The sequence below is a fragment of the Protopterus annectens genome, chromosome 1.part1 (assembly GCF_019279795.1).
Source record: "Protopterus annectens isolate FY-2018-M chromosome 1.part1, PAN1.0, whole genome shotgun sequence".
In the NCBI taxonomy this organism is placed as follows: domain Eukaryota; kingdom Metazoa; phylum Chordata; order Ceratodontiformes; family Protopteridae; genus Protopterus; species Protopterus annectens.
Window position 1 is genome coordinate 413,818,983 of NC_056726.1, and position 17,500 is coordinate 413,836,482.

The following is a 17,500-nucleotide window of genomic DNA, read 5'->3' on the forward strand; positions in this document are numbered from 1 at the left end:
TGTAAAAGGCAGATCATGTCTCCTAAACCTGATAGACTTCTTTGAAGCAGTCACCAAAGCCATAGATGAGGGTAAGGTGGTTCACACAGCCTATCTAGATCTTGCCAAGGCTTTCGACACCATCCCCCACTCTGGAATTATAGATAAATTTACTAAACTAGGTATAAATCCCTATGTCACAAGATGGGTTGCCAACTGGCTCACTGACAGAACCCACACTGTGAAAGTAGCAGACTCCAAATAAGTGCAGGCTAACACAAAAGGTCTTTGGCTAATGAAGTTCGCAGATGACTGCAAACTAGGAGCCATGATCGAAACTCCTAGCGATGTGGACATCCTACAAAAGGGCCTCACTGAGGCAGATGCCTGGTGTCAAAGCCATGGCCTTAAGCTCAGTGCCAAAAAGTGCATTGTCATCCTCTTTGGTAAAAACTCTGTACCCATGAACTACAACATAGGCGGTAGTATACTTAACACTGAAAGTGTGATAAGAGACCTTGGGACACAGGTGGATAGTAGTCTCTCCTTTGATAATCACATCACCACAGTAGTCAAGAAATCCTTCTACATGGCACACCTCATCACAAAAGGTTTCTCACCCAGAAAAAAAGAGGTAATTGTTCCCCTCTACTCATCACTCATTAGACCCATTATAGAGTACAACACCCCTTTTGGTATGTACCTCACAAGACATCTACAACAACTGGAAAGGCTGCAGAAATACCTCACAAAGAGGATTACCGGCCTCAAACAGATGCCCTACACAGACTGTCTCAAAAAACTCCAGCTTTACTCCATCACATATCGCCTACTCAGTGGTGATCTCTGCCTAACATGCAAAGCTATGTCAAACCCAGAGCTGTTGCACATGCTCCACTTAAAGAAATCCCGCTCCCTCCAAGCTACATGCTCTAGTGACCTAAACCTTGTCACCACAATAAACAGAACATGCCAGACGGATAGATTCCTGTCCTAGAGACTTCCCATACCCTGGAATGAACTACCTATCTGTATCAAACAAAGCTCATTAGCACTCTTCAAGAAAAATCTTGATGATTGGATGGGAAATAGGAAATTCACCCCGGGATTACTTCTGTGGCTCTGCTCGGCAGTGGCACAGGAAAATAATTTTCTTGGGTGGTAAAAGCCAGGGTACCTTTTTGGCTGGGCTTGTATAGGCCCTAGGGCCGATAGCCTAGTACCTACCTATGAACCTATGAACAGAAGTGCATTATGCATACCAGTTTTGCCTATGTTTAGCTTTCTAAGTCTTACAAGTACTCTCTTATTGTCATACTTACACAACTGTAGGATGTCCGCAGTCTCAAACTCATTCAACCAGTGGTTGAGGGTATCCCTTCTTTGCTTGTGTAGGTCATTAAAATGATGCCTACACTGCTGCCCAGTGTGTGGGGTGCCAGTACAGCCAGGGTCACACTATTCTACACCTCAGACATATACTGGAGCCAGAATAGTCCCCCCCCTGCAGAAGCCTTTAGCTGTGGCGCTTTAAGAGGAATCAAATAAATATCATGGACTCCTGAATACACCATCTCTGTGCCCTAAACTTGGCACCTTCCTCTCTAGTGCTAACCATGTCTACCAGCCAAACTAGAGCAATTGAAACTGATATTTTTCTGCCAATTCCAGTCATTGCGTTTACTGGTAGTGCACAAACCCAAGCAATGATGCCAAATGTGTTTATGCAATGTTAAGTGGAGAGCAACAGTGCCACACAGGGAGGAAAGCAATTTTTGAAACTGGAAGGTTAATCTGACAATTGGCCTTAGTTTGAGGGGTGTCTACTGATGTAACCTTGAAATATACATTGAGAATTGGAAGGTAACTGTTAGGTGAGGTAAGTTTGCTGACATCACTGGGGGCATAAATGTAATGACCTGACACATTTGTTTTTGCCTTTATACACTGAGAAAACTGATTTTTATACTGTGGGATTCAATCCTAGGCATAAGGGACAAAAACTTTTCCTCCACAGCATTGCTTTTCCATCTTTACCACAGAAGAAGTGCTGCTCGGACATAGTCAGGAATCATACATAAATACAGGTGACAGTTTGAGATGTTACACATGTATGCGTGTGACCTGACAAGGCTATTGGATATAGATCCAGTTGCATATGTGTCTTATGTAATTGTGAAGGCCATGCAAATCCAGATTGCAGAATTATACTTACAATAATATAATAGACAGTATACCTTCAGTCATACATTCGAAAACACAATAATGGTGTTTCTTTCCTCATGCATATAATTTATATCAGCTCCAATATCTAAAGTGCTATACATGGGAGCAATGCTTTTTTTATAAAAACAGGTCGTGGTACGCATATGTTGCATTTGGGTCAACCCCAGCCCCCCCCCCACCTCCACCCCCCCCCCGCAGCCATTCCAGTGTCCCATTATTTGGCTATTTCTCCTCAGCTGCCATAAACACTGTTCAAAACTCTCAGTGTGCTTACTGCTTTCTGCTTTACTTCTAAAATGATTACAGATATTTGGATTTAATTTAAAACTTTTATTCCAAAATTTCCAGCACAAACACTGACAGATGTTTGCTAATCAAAGCAATTCAGTCTTGCACTGAAAACAGACTTAGCATTAAAACTTCTGTGACTTTGAACTCACATTCATTGAAACAACACTGAAACCCACATTCAAAGAAAATGCATCCAGCCAGTGACAGATTAAGTTTACCTTTGGATGTTTTCAAATCATAGACCCCTTGCACACATTTTTAGGACCATGCAGAATTTCTGATTCACATTCCTGATTGTATTAAATTATAATATATAATAATTAAATTATATCCCTTGTATAATACAACACTACTTGTTACAGCGTGTTTTAAATTTATAGTCAGTAAGCAAAGAAACAAAACATATGAACCAATAATGCCAAAACTGCCCAATTCAGAATATTTCAACCATAAAAGGCCACTCAAACTTTTGTCATTACAACCCACCAATATCAGTCAATATGCACAGTCTCTGCAGAAGTAAAAGTCATCGGAATAATTCCACGTTAAAGAGATTTGACTATAACTAATGAAAAGGTTGCTGTTACCAAAAAACTTTATATGTAAGTATTTCATCTACAAATTCACTGCCTGCTGCCCTTGAAGACTAAATCGCTTATGTTACATTAAAAATGATAAGCTGGTAATATTGCAATAGGGAATGGATGTCAAACTAAAACGGGTTCATGGTTACTAGGCATCTTTTCCATAGGAGGATATACTCAGGATTGCAGCACCTCACCCTCTTAAAATCAAGCACAATATCAGCAATCCATCTACATGCTGTGGGAATAGAAACCACAGCATTCTGCATCAGAACAAAAGTATGTTACCTGCTGTGCTACTAACACTGCTTTAAAACTCTAAACACATGACAGTGATACCATTTGCTAAGCAAAACAGCTGCATATTTTGGGTGGAGGGTTCAGGCTCTTGTTTCCTGTAGCTAAGGTGCAGGGCTTGAGGCTAAGCAAATTACTAACCACCTGCTAACCCTAACTAGGGCATTTCACTGTCTCACACACACACCTCAACCTTTTAATGCAAGAAATCTGGACAAAGTCTAAAATAAATAGGAACAGATTATAAATATTTATCTCGTGAACTTAGAAAATTGATAGAATAACAAGATTTGTGTTATTATGCATTTTTCTAAAGGATATGAATTCTAAACCTCAAATATCTGTCATTATTTAGCAACTTCAATCTTTTTATGAGGAAAAAACAAAAATATGGGGTAAAAGTCTGGACATTCTGCAAAAACCAGTGCAGTTGAGGGGGTATGCTACCTAGCTCTTACACACACACACACACTCACACACACACACACACACACACACACACACACACACACACACACACACACACACACACACACACACACACACACCATACCTCTCAACTTCTTAGCACAAGAAGTCTGGGCAAAGCCTGTCATAATGGGGGGGACAAAGGCCCAAAGCTAGGGACACGTTTTAAATCTTGCTCTTATAAATAAATTCAGAAAGTTGCTAGAATAACAGGATTTGTGTTAGATTGCATTTTCTAAAAGGTATAAAGTCTGAAACTAAACCCAAATGCATGTCATTAGTTAGTAACTTTAATCCTTAGAATTTGTATACAAAAAGGTTGTTGTAATAACAGCTTTAGTAAATGTAATCACTGCATTCTTCAACTATTTGCCAAAACAGCACAAGATAGAAATGACACAGCTGCAAGGCAAGATCAGAGACACTCTGGGAAAATCAGAGCACTTCTGAGCTATCACACAAACTCAAATACTTGGGAGTTTGAAGTCACACAAGCATTTGAACAATACCAGTTTGATTTTCCTTAGAATAGGCAGACAAACAATACTGTAGGATCAATAAGCTGTCACTCCCAACAATTGTCTAGGTTAAACCCACCAGCCACCTTCTTACTTTATTTAGTTTACTGTGGTTCAAATTAAAACATGATGTTCCCATTTGCCTATCATATTAAGACAATGTGCTGTTATCCATTCACCACCTGCACCTTGCATCCAAGACACAAAAGTTAATTTATTTTATCTTTTATACAAGTGTATTTTTTTAATAGTTTCATGTTCAGTTGACAGCAAACAGCTTAATCTGTTTTGCTTAACTGTAATAAAAAAAAAATGTCATGCAGTTACAGCATGCATATTTTAAGGTGCAGTAATGAGTCAGAGAGTGCCTTTCAGGGAAAAGATATAGCCATGTAAAGGCTGTAATTAAATAGACAGGGGAATGGGAAACCAGTAATTTCTAAGGATAATCACAAGGCTTTCTTTAGTTATGTTAGGAACCTGGGTGGTAATTCCCAGATATGCTCAGAATTAGTCCAAAATGACAAAAAATACACCGAACCCACAGACATTGCCAACATCCTAGCTGACAGGTTCAGCGCAAACTTCTCCTTCCCCTCCCCACCAAAAGGGCAAATATCTATCCCAGCAGAGTGCTGCCCCCCTGACATCTCAGATGCTCAGGTAAGAGCCGCCCTCTCCAAAGCAAAAAACACAGCATCAATGGGACCAGACGGTGTCCCGGCTGCCTACATGAACTCCAGGAAGAGCTAAACCCAAACATAAAACTACTGTTCAATCTCAGCCTTACTACAGGATATGTGCCCAAAGAGTGGTGTACAGCAACAGTGGTCCCTCTCCATAAAGGTGGTGCCTCAACGGATCCTGGAAACTATCGCCCCATAAGCCTGACTAGCTTGGTCTGCAAAGCTATGGAAAGGATCATCATGGACCTCATAAATAAAGATATTGGGGACCTACAGACACTGGATCCTACCCAGTTTGGCTTTGTTAAGGGCAGATCCTGCCTCTTAAACCTGGTTGATTTCTTTGAAACAGTCACCAAGGCCATTAACGAGGGGATGGTGGTCCACACAGCCTACCTGGACCTCGCAAAAGCCTTCGATACAATACCCCACTCGGGCATTATAGATAAGCTCACCAGCTTAAATATAAACCCCTATGTCACTAGACGGATTGCAAACTGGCTCAAGGACAGAACCCACATGGTTAGAATTGCCGGAGCCATGTCAGACTCCAAACCAGTTACAAGTGGTGTCCCACAAGGCTCAGTCCTGGGACCTCTCTTGTTTGGTATATATTTCTCGGAGGTACAGGCCAACATGGAAGGACTGTGGCTGACCAAGTTCGCAGATGACTGAAAACTGGACACCAGAATCGACTCTCCAGCCGACACAAGCATCCTCCAAAAGGGCCTCATAGAAACAGACAACTGGTGCCAGAGCCATGGCCTCAAGCTAAATGCCAAAAAGTGTATAGTCATCCTCTTTGGCAAAAACAAAGTGCCCACAAATTACCACATAGGTGGTAATCCATTAAGTACAGAAGAAGTAATTAGGGACCTGGGGACCCAAGTTGACAGCAATCTCTCATTTGACAACCACGTGGCCAAAGTGGTTAGAAAAACATTTTATATAGCCCACCTAATCATGAAGGGATTCACATCTAGATCAGGGGAGGTCATCTTGCCTCTTTACTCATCCCTCATCAGGCCCATAATTGAGTACAATGCCCCTTTTGGGATGTACCTTACCAGACACCTGCAGCAACTGGAAAGACCCCAAAAGTACCTCACCAAGAGGATCAAAGGGCTCATACAAATGCCATATGCTGCCCGGTTAAAGAAACTCCAGCTCCACTCAATGGCATACCGCCTGTTCAGAGGCGATCTGTGCCTGACGTATAAAGCCATGTCCAACCCAGAATTAATGGACATGCTGCACCTCAGAAAATCCAAATCCCATCGAGCTACGCGCTAGAGAGACTTGAACCTCAGCACTGAAATAAATAGGACATGCTGGAGGGACAGATTCATAACCCAGAGGCTTCCTTCACTCTGGAATAAAATCCCAGTCCAGGTTAGGTAGAGTCCCTCATTGACTCTCTTCAAGAGGAATCTTGATGAGTGGATGGGAGATCATAGGTTTACCCCGGGTATCACTTCTGTGTCACTGTTAGACAGAGGCACAGTATACTAACCTCGAAAAAGGGCATAGCAAAATTAATTAAAAATGGGTGGCGAAAGCCAAACACACTCTGGCTAGGCTTATAAATGCCCTAGGGCAGATAGCCTAGTATGAACCTATGAACCTATGAGCCTAATTGCTATAAAGTATACCACTTGTATTAATCTAAGATGACATAAATGTCCTGCATCACAGGCAAACAATATATGTTACTTGTCACCCTCTGCCCCAAACACTCAGGTTTCATTACTGATATATGGGAAATACTGAAACTGATCCTTGCCATTCCCGTTTCCCAAATTCTCTGGTTGTGCTCATCTGTTATATCGTTCATAGGTCCTGTGTTTGATTCCCATTGTCTCCTTTGCCCCTAGTTGACTCTAATCAAACCACTTAGTTAGACAGTACTCTTAGGTTTCTTCCCCCTAGTGATTCCACAAAGTTAATAAACAATTTTTACTTTATTTTTTTTTTTTAGTTTACTTTGGCTCAAAATAAAACATACTGTTCCCTTTTTCCAATCGTATTAAAACAACATGCTGTTTCCCGTTCGTCGATTGTACTGTTCGGCAATTGCATTTCCTCATTACGTAGCCTGAACAGCAAAAGGAATCGTATTTTCCTCCATACAAATGAGCTTTACAAATAAATAAATAAAAATCAATGACTGGGCAGATTAACACCCGATGCTAGGAATGCCAAGGTTATCTGAAATGCTACCTTTAGTAGTATCTTAATATCGGGTGTTAAAATAAAATGATTGCAAAGCAGATTTATCAGGGCTTAAAAAGAATTGACATTGCTGATAATTGCTTTGTCAGATCAGCAAACAGAGGTGTAATTTAATTGAAATTTATATGCACCTGATGTTAGAAATAATGGCTGCTATATAAATAAAATAACGAGATGGTGGCATGGTGAAAACAAGGTGACATCAGCTTTGGTATGTGGCCCTATGTTGAGCAAAGTGAGAGCAAGACACCCTGCAATACTGAATTATTAAAATACAGTTTAAATTAGTAAAAAATGTGTCAAGGAAAGTAAAGTAAAGTAATATTTTTGCAGCAGAAGTTATGGATCACCTTAATATAAACATTATTTCTGGACAAGGGGATCATTGATACTCTCAACATCACTCTTTCCAGCTGTGACCAGTAACCAGTAATTTAATGCACCAGCAAACAAGTAATACACTCACCTCTAAAACCCTAAAGATAAAATTAACGAGTACACATTAGTAATAGCTGCATGTATTTTTATAAATTTGTACAGAATGTAATCAAACAGCAGTCTCTGCATTAGCGACAATTAAGGACAGGTTTCAATGCACCAGCAAACAAACAGTACAATCACTTCCAAAAAAGTACAGAGAACATGACCTGGCACACAATAGTAACAGCTGCACGTGGTTTCTAGTGTAATTGGACAGTAATCTTTCCAGCAGAGACTTATATAGTAGTGTTTTAATATGCCAGCAAACAAACAAACAATGCACTGAATTCGAAAAAGCATACAAATCACAAAACCAGACACACAATAGTAATGGCTGGACGTTTTTTTTTTTAGTTTTGCAAAGAATGTAACCAAACAACACTCATTATAGCTGCTAAGAAAATGCCAGTGGTTTAATGCGCTAGCATAGATAAGTAACAGTACAGCACATATTGTAGGTGCGACCAATATGTCACTTGCTTTGTTTGGTACTCCAAACAATGCCCGCAGAGTTGAATGGAATATAACAAAAGCCACGTAAAGCAAAAAAAAAAAAAATTTGATGCAACCACATTATAACAACACTTCCTCAAGAGAATGGAGAATTAATTTAGTTCTGCAAATATTCAGTTATGCCTTTAAGTATGCAAAGCAAGCAAATATATTCAGACTTTGTAGCAGCACTGACAATAAGAAATATAACATGAACATAACGGAATACATTTGGAAGCAATTGCACCAGTTCCCTGCATAAGAAAATGCTCCTATTGCTTAACTTTTAGCAGCACAGCACTGTAGACCGCTGATAAAACACATTCTGCAGGCAACACCAGCAAAGCGAAAGAGCTCTCATCTTAAAACAGATCCTTTACAACACTTTATGGGCAGGGCTAAGGTGCAGTGATGTCACTGAATGGGCGGTAGTATGCATGCATTATGTAGATTCAGTTTGGGGGAGGGAACATTTGGCAAACTGCAGGTACTTCAGGGCACTCCTGATGTAAGCATTTCAGAGACTGAAATAAGCTTTCCAGTGAAGCGAGAATTGATTTTTAAAAGTGAAACTACCTCAGTATGGTAAAGCTGTGTACTTTCTGAGGAAAATAGGTGGAGTGATAGCTTTTAAATGCTTCAATGATCATTCTATATAAAGGGATCAGAAAACAGGGAGAAGACAGGCTGAAATGTTGAGCATTTTGAAACAGAAGCCCATTTTTCTCCTTTAAGAAATAATTTTTTTTTAAAGAAACAAGACAGCAGAGGTGCCGCTATGCCGTACAGGTGCGTACTGGCCAACCCAAAAAAATCCCTGCGTGAGAGGGATTATAATGAATAGTGGAACAGCAGTACAAGTGTATGGAATATCCAGTATTAGAACCTAGAACCATCGTATGGCAGTCCTGCACTTACACCTGTTGCCAGAAGAATGTTGAAATAGCACTTGTCTATTTTTCAGTTCATTGCTATAAACTGCACTGTCACAACAGTAAAAATAGGTTGCACACCCTGTACTGCAACACAAGATCATTTGTACTCCAGCCCTACACCTACATCTGCTCTCACAGGGCTAGTTACATGACATTCCCTAATTTCCTAATCATTCTTAAGGTCTCTGTGTTAACGTCATGCAATGCCGCTTAGCATTTTTGTGCAGTTCCCAGCCGAATTAATTGAATGAATTTTTTTTCAATTATTGGCTGTCTGAGTCCTGTGTGCAGGTGTTGGGGAAGCTTATTAGCTGCCATGCAACTAATGACAAAGCCACTAAGAGAGGTTGGGTGATGGAAAACCAAAATCGCAACAATGTATTGCTTTTGACCTTTGTCCTTGAACAAGCGCCCTGTTTCCAGGTGTTCTGTCTGCTTCCTGGGTGGGCCAGTAGTTCAGTTTACAAATCAATGCACTTCACACAAATAAACATAAGCACAGCCAAACCTGACATTCATTTTTTCTCCTTTCCCGTGCTTGTACTAAGCCACACATCATGCAAACACAGGCTCCTCCCCAAAAAAAAAAAGGAAAAGAAAAAAAAGGATAAAAATGGAAAAGTAGTTGAAATGAGGAAAAGCAATGTATGACATGTGCACTACTAAATGTTAGTTCATAGGTTCATAGGTTCATACAAGGCTATCTGCCCTAGGGCATTTATAAGCCTAGCCAGAATGTGTTTGGCTTTCGCCACCCATTTTAAATTTATTTTGCTATGCCCTTTTTCGAGGTTAGTATACTGTTCCTCTATCTAACAGTGACACAGAAGTGATACCCGGGGTAAACCTACGATCTCCCATCCACTCATCAAGATTCCTCTTGAAGAGAGTCAATGAGGGACTCTGCTTAACCTGGACTGGGATTTTATTCCAGAGTGAAGGGAGCCTCTGGGTTATGAATCTGTCCCTCCAGCATGTCCTATTTATTTCAGTGCTGAGGTTCAAGTCTCTCGAGCACGTAGCTCAATGGGATTTGGATTTTCTGAGGTGCAGCATGAACATTAATTAAGGGTTGGACATGGCTTTATATGTCAGGCACAGATCACCTCTGAACAGGTGGTATGCCACTGAGTAGAGCTGGAATTTCTTTAACCGGGCAGCATATCACATCTGTTTGAGCCTTTTGATCCTCTTGGTGAGGTACTTTTGGGGTCTTTCCAGTTGCTGCAGGTGTCTGGTAAGGTACATCCCAAAAGGGGCATTGTACTCAATTATGGGCCTGATAAGGGATGAGTAAAGAGGCACGATGACCTCCCCTGATCTAGATGTGAATCCCTTCATGATTAGGTGGGCTATATGAAATGTTTTTCTAACCACTTTGGCCAAGTGGTTGTCAAATGAGAGATTGCTATCAACTTGGGTCCCCAGGTCCCTAATTACTTCTTCTGTACTTAATGGATTACCACCTATGTGGTAATTTGTGGGCACTTTGTTTTTGCCAAAGGGGATGACTATACACTTTTTGGCATTTAGCTTGAGGCCATGGCTCTGGCACCAGTTATCTGTTTCTATGAGGCCCTTTTGGAGGATGCTTGTGTCGGCTGGAGAGTCGATTATGGTGTCCAGTTTGCAGTCATCTGCGAACTTGGTCAGCCACAGTCCTTCCATGTTGGCCTGTACCTCCGAGAAATATATACCGAACAAGAGAGGTTCCAGGACTGAGCCTTGTGGGACACCATTTGTAACTGGTTTGGAGTCTGACATGGCTCCAGCAATTCTAACCATGTGGGTTCTGTCCTTGAGCCAGTTTGCAATCCATCTAGTGACATAGGGGTTTATATTTAAGCTGGTGAGCTTATCTATAATGCCCGAGTGGAGTATTGTATCGAAGGCTTTTGTGAGGTCCAGGTAGGCTGTGTGGACCACCATCCCCTCGTCAATGGCCTTGGTGACTGTTTCAAAGAAATCAACCAGGTTTAAGAGGCAGGATCTGCCCTTAACAAAGCCGAACTGGGTAGGATCCAGTGTCTGTAGGTCCCCAATATCTTTATTTACGAGGTCCATGATGATCCTTTCCATAGCTTTGCAGACCAAGCTAGTCAGGCTTATGGGGCGATAGTTTCCAGGATCCATTGAGGCACCACCTTTATGGAGAGGGACCACTGTTGCTGTATGCCACTCTGTTGCTCTATGCCAATGCTGTTGGGCACATATCCTGTGGTAAGGCTGAGATTGAACAGTAGTTTTATGTTTGGGTTTAGCTCTTCTTGGAGTTCATGTAGGACGCAGCCTGGGACACTGTCTGGTCCCATTGATGCTGTGTTTTTTGCTTTGGAGTGGGCGGCTCTTACCTGAGCATCTGAGATGTCAGGAGGGCAGCACTCTGCTGGGATAGATATTTGCCCTTTTGGTGGGGGGGGGGGGAGAAGTTTGCGCTGAACCTGTCAGCTAGGATGTTGGCAATGTCTGTGGGTTCGGTGTATTTTTTTGTCATTTTGGACTAATTCTGAACATATCTGGGAATTACCACCCAGGTTCCTAAGATAACTAAAGAAAGCCTTGTGATTATCCTTAGTGCCCTGTGCAATTTTTATCTCGAAGCTGGCCTTAGACAATTTTATGAGTACCCGTAGTTTTTGGCTAATACTGATCAGTGATGCCTTCCCTTTTTGGGATTTTGCTCTATCATTTAGTAGCTTCCCCCTTCTATTGTATAGTTTGTTTATGGCTGGGGTCCACCAGACAGGACATCTGCCTTTGGAGGATTGGGTCTTGGTTTTATTTGGGATCGCATGATCCATGCATTCCTGAAAGTGTTCATAGAATGCGTTTATAAAGGATTCTGCGGTCTGGGCCGTATTTTCCACAGGCCCGGGGGCTTTGAAGGATTCCACCTCGGTTTTGAGGAGTGTGAAATTTGCTTTAGAGAAGTTTTTCACTGTGGTTTTCTGGGCAGGGGGTGGGGTCGGGATGTGAATATCCAGTGAGATTAGTTTATGGTCGGACCTTACCAGTGAGGGATACACTTCTGGGCTGGAGCATAGAGTCCCCATGTTGGTGATGATCAGGTCCAGTATGTTTTCCCCTCTTGTGGGAGTGGTAACAAGTTGTTCCATAGCATTTGAGCTTATAAATTCTAGGAACCTTTGGGCTATGGTGTTGGAGCTAGAGTAATGCTCCCAGTCTATGTTTGGGTAGTTGAAGTCGCCCAATATAATGGTGTTTGGAGAGACCTTCATATTTTCCAGTGTTCTCAGGAAGGCCGAGTGGGGTTTCTGGGTTTGGGAGGGTGGTCTGTAGCAGGCTATAAACTGGAAGGCAGATTTACCCACTGTTAGTTGCACATGGATAGTCTCTGATGCTTCGTGCTTTGCCACCAACCTGAAGGTGTGAGTATCTTTGATGAATATCGATACTCCCCCTCCTTTTGTGGTTCGGTCCAAGTTTTGGGGCCGAAAAGCATGGTATGAGGTATAACCTGGTAGTGCTGGGGTGCTCACGGGAGCCCTGAACCAGGTTTTTGTTACTGCACAGATATCGATGTTCTCCATGCTAACGAGAGTTTCGAGTGCATGCATCTTGAGGTTTAGACTTCTGGCATTGAGTAGCATTACTCTTAGTTTCTTATCCCTTGTGATACCTATGGAGGTGGGTTTGTTTTTTGAGCCTTGCCTAAAAAAGGCACTATGGGGGTAGCAAGAGCCTTTGCCAATATCCAAAAGCCAGGGGTGACAGGTGCAAGCCATCCCTAGCGAAGCATCGTGGCTTGTCGAGCATATCATCCCAAGCTGACAGGCATTGGATCCCCTTTGAATGACACCAATACTTAAGCCAATTGTTGAAATTGATCATCTTGTCTTCATATTGTGGCATCATTCTTGGTGAGGGTAAGATGCTACTCAAGGTCAGGGTCATACCGGCCTGGGCTACATGCTCAGAGAGCTCCTCTATGTCTCTTTTCATGTAGTCCAGGGAGGTACGTCTCAGGTCATTCACACCAGCATGGACAATGACTGAGTCATATTTGTACTTGCCTTGGAGTGACCTGAGTGCTTGTGTTATGTGGCGGATCCTAGTGCCCGACAGGCTGCTCACCGTGACCCTCTCCTTGTTCAGTCTGGTGAGCAGGACGTCAGTGTGCCTGATGATAGAGTCACTTATTACAAGTGTATCAGGTGTGTTGTTTAGTCTTAAGGGCTGTGACTGTTTGGCACACTGGCTTTGTGAGATATGTGTTGCACGTGTTTTGTTTTGGGGTAGCGGTTGCTTGGGTGTCTACTTTGGAGGTCTCTGCTGCTTAGGCAGATCTTTATTTAGAGCTTCCGAGTATGTTTTTGTGTGATTATGTGTTTGTTTTGCTGTCGTGGTAGGTCTATGTGAGACTGGAATTGTAGTGAGTGTGGTTTCCTTCTCCTCCTGACTGGTTATGCCAGTACTGGGTTGAGAGAGCTTGGCCTCCAGTTTGGCTATATGGCTGCATCTCTCACATGTGTTGGAATTTGTTGGGAGGAGGAGAGGGTTGTCTGTGTACATGAGGCAGTTGTAACATTGCCTCAAGATTCCCAGATTCACCAGCTGGACCGGAGAGGAGATTGACAACTGACCTTTGGACATCCTAGAATAATATTGGGAATTCCTTTATAATTGAAAACAAGGGCCAGTGGGGAGTGAGGGTATAGTGCTTTTAATTTTTAGTGCTGACTTCTATAATTGCTTTAGTGAGCAAGTGTCAGGTAACTTAAGTGCAATGTGTTACAGTTAACTTAAATGCAAAAACGACAAACAGTAACTTTCTTTCAAGTGAAACAAGGAAATAAGTACAGTAAGCAATGCAGTTATCGCTAGTGATCCACAGAAGCGCTGAAAAGTTGCGTATTAGGTGGAATTAGCGTTCCAGGGAAATAACAAGCAAACAAACAACAAGCATATAAACAAAGCTAGATTCAGCAGGCCTGGATCTAGTCTATGCTACAGCAATCAAGGTGTACCAATTTCAGTAAGATATAGTTCAAATATTTAGGCACTATAAACCTTTAACCAGAAATTCCCAGCTCAGAAGGGCAGAGTCCAGCCTCTTCTCCCACAAGAGTGCAGACCATGAACCTTCTTAATGTAAAATAACTGGCCTGAAGCCCAAGTTCTTAAACCAGAACTAATACACTTTAAGAATAACAGACACTGGGCTCTCAATCAGCAGTTCCCAACTTAGAAGGATGAAAGCTACCTGTCCTGCCACCACAGTGCATGCCACAAACCTTCCTAATGTAAAACAACTGGTCTGAAGCCCAAGTGCTTAATCCAAAAGACTTAGAATGATAGCTACACTTTAATCAAGTTACAACCAAGCAGTAATAAATACAATTGAATACTTTAGAGAATGCCTGAATGCCTAGTACAAACAAAATATTTCTACATAGCTCTGGATTTGAACACACTCTCTCTCCAATGAACCTTCAGAACACAGTAAGGGTGCCCTATCCCTCTTTGCCACACAAGCACCTTTGCAAAAAGCACCTTTGCAGCACGGAACTGAAATCATTCTGCATAAACCAACTGCAATATCATCTACAGTAATATAACAGTTATTTGTACATTTATTAATTTTGGATGTAGTGCACTGATCAAACAACCAGTTATGAATATTGCCTGCAAATATGCAGCTCTGTCTTACAGCTCTGTGTTTGTTGCTCATTCTTCTCTTATCTGACCAATAATCTGAGACATGCAGCCTGTAAACCATTCTATACAACTGTCTTTAAATTGTATAAGAATATTAAATGGCAATAATTTTCCCGAAAAATGAAGGGGAGGTTGAATGTTAATGAACAGAAACTGTGAATTCTGTACTGCTTGCTCACATGTCCAATCTTGACAAAATTACATCTAATACTTTGTAAGTCTAACCTGACACATCCACTGGATATAGAGCAGTCTACATTGCTGTTGTGTTTTCCTTCTCCCTACCAGTAATCATTCAAAGTTGCAATCCACTAAAAACAGCACTGAGGGAGGGCTTGCACTATGTTTACATAAGATGCATGAAGCCATGTATTTGGGATTCAGCAATTCTAATGAGTTCACACTTCATTTGCATCTTCGCTGTGTTGACAGCTCTGAATCTACACCATAAAAAAGGCAACCATGTAGGTAGGAAAACTTGAAGGTGGGGAGACTTGTTTTTGTGGAAAACACAGAAAAGAGGATATTACTTTGGGATATATCTGCATAGAAGATTACTGAACTTGAGAAGGTATGCTTGCATTTTGTCTTCTATAGATATATATATATATATATATATATATATATATATATATATATATATATATATATATATATATGGATCACCTTCAGATGCCCGAAATCGCGTTCACGACATACAAATCACCGACACCAAAAGACCGACAACAAAAAATACCGACAACGCAAAACACCGAAAACCATTACACCAACACACTACACGTAAACAACACAGTACACTACATAGCATATCCACTATCCCTAACCCAAACCCTAACCCTAAGGTCCGACACTACCGCACACTTTCCCTACCTGCACCCTAACCCTAACTCACTTACCCACCCCTAACCCCAAGGTCCGACACTACCGCACACTCACCCTACCTGCACCCTAACCCTAACTCACTTACCCACCCCTAACCCCAAGGTCCGACACTACCGCACACTCACCCTACCTGCACCCTAACCCTAACTCACTTAACCCACCCCTAAACCCACAGTCCCTCACTATCGCACACACACCCTACCTGCACCCTAACCCTAGCTCACTTAACCCACCCCTAAACCCACAGTCCCTCACTATCGCACACTTACCTGTCCGCTCCCTAACACTAAATCCCTCACTCTATCGCACACTTACGGAGTCCGTTGGGTTCTCACCTTGTCGGTCATCTGCGTTGTCGGTGTTTTCGTCCCGTCGGATTCCGTGTCGGCAAAATGCGTTGTCGGGCATCTGAAGGTGACCCATATATATATATATATATATATATATATATATATATATATATATATATATATATATATATATATATATATAAATATATATATATATATATATATATATATATATATATATATATATATATTGCATATGTTAAAATGTAATTATGAAAAATCTGTTTAATAGTTTATATATATATCTATATATATATATATATATATATATATATATATATATATATATATATATATATACACACAAAACCAATCCGTTGTCCACAATCGAACTAAGGCCTACGACAGAATTACAAGAACCCACAAATGGACCCAACACACCAACACACCAGAGGTGGATAGACTCCTCATCACATCCAGCCCACTAGCAGAGAGTAGTTCCGAGATGATGGTACATACTCCTCCTAGGGGACAGCCAAGACCAGAAATGCCTCTCCAGAAAAAGCCAACAGAGAGAGATCCAGACACCAGTGAACGTGACCACTACGACAGCAATGAGGAGGACAACAATACAAACTGCAGGACACCGGACAGTGCAGTCAATCAAGGAAGGGTTTATCAGACCCCACCAACGAACGACCAGTCTTCCAACAACAACACAAGTGGCAACAACAATGTTTTTTTATCTTCAGCAGGACTCACAACCAGAACCAGGACTTATACCAGGTTCAGACCTGGGGGTAATGAACGAAACTGGAACCACAACACCAACAATATTGAGGGAAGGAGGGGGAACAACAATCGCAGGGGAAGAAGGAGCGGGAACGGGATACAGTACTAGTATTACTGGGATGGACCACCCTGATCACCCTCCCCATTCACTGATACCAGCACCTGATAGCACTGACTTCAGGTCTCCAGCAGGGGTAGGTGACATCTTTAACCTCACCACACGAGTTTTTTTCGGAAAGCCATCATAAGGTACTGAAGAAAGGCTTTTCTTTCATCCCGGTGCAGAGAGCCAACATGGCGGATGTTATCCTGGACCTCAAGTGCTACCTGAGAAAGTTACAACAAAAATTAGATATACAACAATATGAAGAGGAAGAAGATGAGGAAAGCTCGGAAGATAACAACAGACCCCTTACCATGAAGAGCCTGTACACTCCTGCACTCTCCAACACACTGAGCCTCTTTGCGAGTACCTGCAAAAGGGATATCAGAAAACTCCTTTCTGATAAGCCCTTGGCAAAGTGACACAACCTGAACAGGGAATAAAGACAGGCTTGGAAGGAACTGAGTCAGGACAAATCCCTACGGATCATGAAGGCTGACAAGGGATCCGGGATAGTAGTGATGGAGCAGGAGAGATATATCCAAACACTTGAAGCATCCCTCATG